We start from the raw sequence: 6,672 nt of genomic DNA on the forward strand, positions 1-6,672 counted from the left end.
GTTCCAGAATGAGACAGGGTTGACTGTGGTTAAAAAAGTGAAATATTTGGGTATAAATATGACAGCTAAAAATGTGAATTTGTTTAAAGATAATTATGAAAAAACTTGGAGAGAAGTGAAAAAAGATTTGGAGATTTGGTCCAACTTAAAGCTTTCCTTGTTAGGCCGTATTGCAGCTATAAAGATGAATGTATTGCCAAGAATGTTGTTTTTGTTCCAAGCATTGCAAATAATTGATAAAATGGATTGTTTCAAGAGGTGGCAAAAAGACATATCTAAATTTGTCTGGCAGGGCAAAAAGCCCAGAATTAAATTTAAGATACTAACGGATTCAAAGGAAAGAGGGGGGTTTGCCCTGCCAGACTTTAAACTTTACTATGAAGCGGCAGCTTTCTGCTGGCTGAAAGAATGGCTACTTCTTGAAAACACAGACATTTTGGATTTGGAAGGTTTTAATAACATTTTTGGGTGGCATGCATATTTGTGGTATGACAAGGTTAAAGCACATAAAAGTTTTAAAAATCATATTGTCAGAAAAGCACTACTAAATGTCTGGGACAGATATAAAGACTTGCTGGAAAATAAAACTCCAAGGTGGCTGTCGCCAATGGAAGCTAAGGCAGTTAAAAAGTTAAATATGGAGTCCAAGTGGCCAAGATACTGGGAAATTTTGGAAAAGGAAGGGGACAAATTGAGATTGCAGAGTTTTGAGAAATTAAAAGGGAAGGTGAGAGACTGGTTCCACTACCATCAAATAAATGAAGCGTTTAAACTGGACAGTAAAATTGGCTTCCAGGTGGAAAAATCAAAATTGGAGACAGAACTGTTAGAACCCAGTACTAAGAATTTGTCCAAAATGTACAATTTGCTGCTGAAATGGAATACACAAGATGAAACGGTTAAATCGGTCATGATTAAATGGGCTCAGGACATTGGTCATAATATCTTGTTTGCTGATTGGGAAAAGTTGTGGACCACCGGGATAAAATTTACGGCATGTAATGCCTTAAGAGAAAACATTATGAAAATGATATATAGGTGGTACATAACCCCAGTCAAGCTTGCAAAGATTTACCATGTGCCTGACAACAAATGTTGGAAATGTAAAGAAACTGAAGGTACATTTTTTCATCTTTGGTGGACCTGCCCGAAGATTAAGGCATTCTGGGAAATGATCTATAATGAACTTAAAAAGGTATTTAAATATACTTTCCCCAAGAAACCAGAGGCCTTTCTCTTGGGTATTGTCGGCCAAGGGGTGTTAAAGACGGATATAACTTTCTTTATGTATGCTACAACAGCAGCTAGAATACTCATTGCGAAGTACTGGAAGACGCAAGAACTACCCACACTGGAAGAATGGCAGATGAAGGTGATAGACTATATGGGCTTGGCAGAAAGGACGAGCAGAATCCGAAACCAGGGAAGAGAAGCAGCGCAAGAAGAATGGAAAAAATTCAAGGACTATTTAAAGAAATATCACAAAGTTAATGAAAGTTAGAATGATGTTGGACTGGAAAGTAAATGGTTACTATTAGCAATGGTTAAGACAAGGAAAATAAGGAAGAATAGTCTAAATTTAAATTAAAATAAGGGAAGATTTGCTGAACAATCGATAAGAATTTGGAATACAGAAAGGGGAGGCATGAGGAAGTCGGGGAAGATAGGATATGAAATTAGGATATGAAATGATACATGTTTTTTGTTTTGTTTTTGTTTTTGTATGTTTATGTTTGTTGTATTGTGTTTATATGGAAAAATAAAAATATTATTAAAAAAAAAAAAAGAGAATGGCCATAGCTACTGAGTTTGCATGCAGGAGGTCCCTGGTTCAATCCCCTTTAGCATCTCCATGTAGTAGGGAAAGGAAAGGACAATACTCAGCTGGATGAGCCATTGGTCTGGCTTGGTATAAGACAGCTTCCTCTGTTCCTCTGCTGACCATCAATTCCCACACATCACACCTAAGCAACTCAGAAGCTTCTGCATCCTGCAAGCTGCTCCAATGCATTTATGTTTACATTTTAAAATGTGCTCTAAGTTGCTCATAGGGCTTTGGGTAACAGGCAACTAATGAGTCAAACAAATGAATAAATAACCCCAAATACTAACTGGCCAAAATAGGAAGCACGACAGCTTCATATTTTCCAGTCCTGACAACCCTTTCTTTCCATTTATCCACTCTGATGTACTTGAAGAATGAGAAAAATGAACCAACCTGCAGCTTCCTGAAGCAGAAGGGAGAGGTCTGTGCCAGATGACCAAGAAAAGGATCCTAACGTTCGTTAGGTGGAAGAAGTCATGGCTTGTAAAGTGAAAATACTTTTGATACTTCCAAAGAGTATCAAATTGGGCAACCTCCTGTGGGTGTAACGTCCCGCTATCGGACTTGCTGAGCTGGTTCTGGGAGTGCCACTGTGGTTTTGAGGAAAGGGAAGCTGATGGGTCTACAATGTGCCAAAACAAGATAACCACTACCTCCACCCATCCACCCACTCACCCAGAGAGGCAGGTGGGAAGGGAGCCCTATGCCCAGCAAAGGTTCCACCATTACCAGGTGCAGCAGAGAGGAATTAGGCAAGCATGGTGGTCACAGCCTGGAATAAGGGAGCCTTCTCTCTTCTCAGTCACAGGGTGGATGGGAGCAGCAAAAACAGCAAAATATTGTGCCTCCTTAAAGACCAACAGATTTCTTACGGCACAAGCTTCAGTCCTCTGCAGTCCATGGAAGCTTATGCTAGAAGAAGTGCTGGTCTTCAAGCGGAAAACAATATTGTTTTGTTACTATTTAGGAATATGACCCTCTTGTAGGATTGGGTGTTGGTCTGGATATTATTTTTGGGTCCCCTCCAAGCCTGTGGCTTGATATCTGTCAGATGGGATTCTGTAGAAGGAAGTTCTGAAGTGGTCAGACTAGTCTCTTTGTTAAAAAGCTGACATCACTAGCCAAGTCTCTTAAGCATCTTTTTTACATGACAGAAGAGCTGGCCAAGTACAGGTGCTTTGTTGCCAGAAACACCCACCTAGCAGGGCTTCCATAAGGAGGGGGCAGACTCCCCCCCCCCCCGCTCGCTAGGACTACAGAGAGCAGGTTCAGGCCATAGTAAAAAAAACAAAGACGTTTGAACCCCCACAGCAAGGGCAGATTGGCTAAAAATCTTTACATGGGATATACAATAAATGTGTTCTCATTTTTATGTTAATAATAGATATATAATAATATTCATACTTGCTGAGGGTATTAAGATCCTAATGATGCCAATAAAGTAAGCAGTCAAGACAATCATTGCTGAACCAGCCATGCACTTTAAATGTTTAACTTTTATGTGCAGCCCACCACAATCGCACAACAACTTTGTTGTATTTGCACAGTGGTCACTAAGAAAAACATACTAACAAGACTAGGCATAATACAATGAGACTGCAGTCATACTGCCAAAGCACAGCAGTGAATGTTCATATAGAATCAGAAGTGCTTCGTTCACAACGTAAGTTTGCAAGCCATCATACAGAATTGTGCGTGCATCGATCATGAAATATATACTTCGTTAAGAATTACATAAAACCAGTGCTGCTTTTCTAGAAAAAGAGGTGCTGGAGCTCATCATGAACTTTTCCCTTGTTCTCTTAGAATGGCAATGGCGCCCACCTGAGAGGTATTGGAGCGGAGCTCCAGCTGGGAAAAAAAATCCCAGCATAAAACATAGGCAAGGTAGTTGGGCCTCAGATCCCCTTTCCAGATCTCCAGCCCTGGTCATTTGTACCAGTTCCCACACCACCACGCTTATCACCTCTGCCCCTCACCTGGCTGGAGGCCACTTCAGCCTAACCAGTGTGGGAGCCAGTGTGGTGTAGTGGTTAAGAGCGGTAGTCTCGTAATCTGGGGAACCGGGTTCACGTCTCCGCTCCTCCACATGCAGCTGCTGGGTGACCTTGGGCCAGTCACTCTTCTCTGAAGTCTCTCAGCCCCACTCACCTCACAGAGTGTTTGTTGTGGGGGAGGAAGGGAAAGGAGAATGTTAGCCGCTTTGGGACTCCTTTGGGTAGTGATAAAGCGGGATATCAAACCCAAACTACTACTACTCTTCTTCTTCTTCTTCTTCTTCTTCTTCTAACCATAGGAGAGCAATTGGCCAGAGGCCAGTCTTGGCTTGAACTGGGAAGGTACAGTGGCTTCTCTCTCTCTCTCTCTCTCTCTCTCTCTCTCTCTCTCTCTCTCTCTCTCTCTCTCTCCTGAAACCAAAATGAGGACTGAGATCATCCTGGTAACCTAGCAGGGGAGCAAAATCTGCTGGGGGCAGGGAATGCTGTGAGCCCTGCCATCTAATGTTCAGCATAGACATATGTGTAAATAAACATGTATCTCACCAAGGCACTACCTTCTCCGGTGACATTGGTTCCTAGGAAACCTAATCCGAGGTGGGTGCTGGCAAACCTAAAGCCTCCCACCACTTGAAAAGATTTAGGACGCTCACTTTGTTTTGTGTTTACTTTTCTCATAGATCCAAGAGATGGGGTGTCAATGCTGTGTCGCATGCTATATAATTGTTTTTTCCCTGTAGTAGGTGATGTGCCACCTCCTTGACTTTGCAAGCAAAGTTGGGGGAATCTTTCAGGGTGGGACAAAGCCTGGTGAGAAAGTGGGAGGGTGGTCCTGCTGGACAGCCCATGGGCATGGTGTTCCTGTCCCTTGTTTCAAAGAGCTCACAAGCATCCTCCTTTGCCTCTTTAGGACTTAAAAGACCAAGGGACAGAGCATCATCCCCATACTTTTCTTGAGCTTCAAAAACAGTCTCTCTGCAGCCTCAGGGGAGTGAAGTCCAGAGGCCTGGGCAGAAGGTTGCCCTAGAGACCTGCCAACGGTTAACTCTTCCGAGGCTAGATGACTCTTTCCCTTCCCCCTGGACACTCCACCCCAGCTGACCACGCACAGAGTCCCCTTCCAGCTTCGGGTTTTCCCAGAAAGTTTCCCATATTTCATGCTTGTGGAAGTTTGTGCACAGCTGTTCTGCGCTGAAGGAAATTGCCTCACCCAAGTGACACAACGGATCACTTTCAAGAGGCCTCATCTGGGCTACCCTCTTCCTGCTGAGAACCATGGCCAAGGCACAGGGAAGGCAATGAGTCAGCCAAGCCAGGCAGTGTTTGAGGCTACAGCCAAGGAGCAAGGAGCAGGCATGTGGGAACTAGTCCTCAGTGGCAACCAACCCTTATTTAATCCGCCTTGAGTTTGCACCGACACAGCATTCTGCTTGTCAGCTGCAGCAAAAACAAGTCTCTTGCAGCACCTTATAAACAAGTGACAATAAAACAGCTTGTCTTTGAAGTGCCAAAGATTGTGGCATTATGAGGGGAGGGCTGCCAAACCAATACACAGGCTTAATTGCCGCATACAGGGCTGCCCCTTGGAAGAGGCTGGCTGGTACAGAATACCACAGGCAGATTACTTATTGCCACTGGCTGCTTGGAAATACACTGCACTGGCTTCAAAACAAATCCAAATTGGCTTCAGCTGTTTCCAGGCACAATTCCAGGCGTTGATTTTTGACCCCTAAAGCTCTGCATCGCTTGGGATGGATCTGAGCTCCCAGGAGAACCTGCCTGTTTGTTTAGAGTTCAGTCAGAGGCCTTGCCACAGGTGCCCTTGGCTGCAGGTGTCAGATGAATGCATGACAACCAAAGACACCCCACCCGAGGCATTAAGCCCCACCACCACCACACATCCCAGTAACACTTGCCCTGGCACTCATATGATCAGCTTCCAGCCACCAGGCAGAGGTTTATTCTCCTAAGCTTTTAAGTGGAGCAGTCCATTTGGGGGGAGGGGGGAACCTTTTTTGACGTTGCAATGGTTGAAGGGGTCAGAAAGCCTTTGCCAATCAAACACAAATCTCCCCAGAGAACTACCAGGAGATCCTCTCCTCTCCCTCCTGACTGCGTATGTCCTGAAGACATGCAGGCAGAAGCCCTAGCATAAGTTCCTCTCCAACCACCCTTTGCAGAGATGCCCAGGGCAGAACTTGCTGCACTTCCAAAGGCTTCCTTTGCTTTGAAAGCTTATCCTAAAGGCACCACCTTCTGGCAAAACCAGGCCAGTGAAGCAAAGGAAGAAAAAAGGGGGTTGTTCTCCAAGCCTGCCCAGTCAAGGAGCCTGAGAAGAACCTGCTTGGTTGGGCCAAAGGGGGCACATCTAGTGCGGCGACCTCTCCCCATAGTGGCCAACCAGATACCCCAAAGAGAAGAAGCCCACAAGCTGGTCCTGAGTGCAAGAGCAGCACTTTCCCCATTTGCGATTCTCAGCAGCAAGCATACAGGAGCATACATCCTGCTCCTGACAGAGGGGAAATAGGCATTGTGGCCAGGAAGGGCAAAATTAAGGGATGGGGGGACAGCTAATGAATGCTGACTTTTTAGCCCCCAGCCTAGCCTATGTTGCCATAAGGATTCAACCTTTCCACAACAATACACCATTAGGGCCTACAGCCAACAAGGGGCTTGGCTCGTTGATGCAACAGTCTAGGAAATCTCCCCCACAACCACCTGGTGGTCTTTTTGGGCCCAGAGGAGAGATATTTAGATCAGGATGGAGGGTGGTCGCAGGTGCCCAAGAAACAGCCAAGGAAACAAACTTTCCCCCCACCCCCGCCCCCCCGCAGAAAGAGGCAGGCAGAC

At 45.1% G+C, this 6,672-nt stretch overlaps 1 protein-coding gene across 2 annotated transcripts in view; it reads right to left on the minus strand.

Annotated features, from left to right (window-relative positions):
- ANPEP (alanyl aminopeptidase, membrane) overlaps positions 1 to 2,401 on the minus strand; it is a 33,948-nt gene extending 31,547 nt beyond the window's left edge. Inside the window, exon 1 of one of the 2 annotated variants that reach the window (XM_083586379.1) lies at positions 2,219 to 2,401. The gene's annotated coding sequence lies outside the window, so the exon portion shown is untranslated. Of the gene's footprint in view, positions 1 to 2,214 lie in introns of both variants that reach the window. The other variant, XM_083586378.1, reaches the window with a different exon arrangement.
- Between the last annotated feature and the right edge of the window lie 4,271 nt (positions 2,402 to 6,672).

The sequence above is a fragment of the Podarcis filfolensis genome (assembly GCF_964270895.1).
Source record: "Podarcis filfolensis genome assembly, chromosome: 14".
Lineage (NCBI taxonomy): Eukaryota > Metazoa > Chordata > Lepidosauria > Squamata > Lacertidae > Podarcis > Podarcis filfolensis.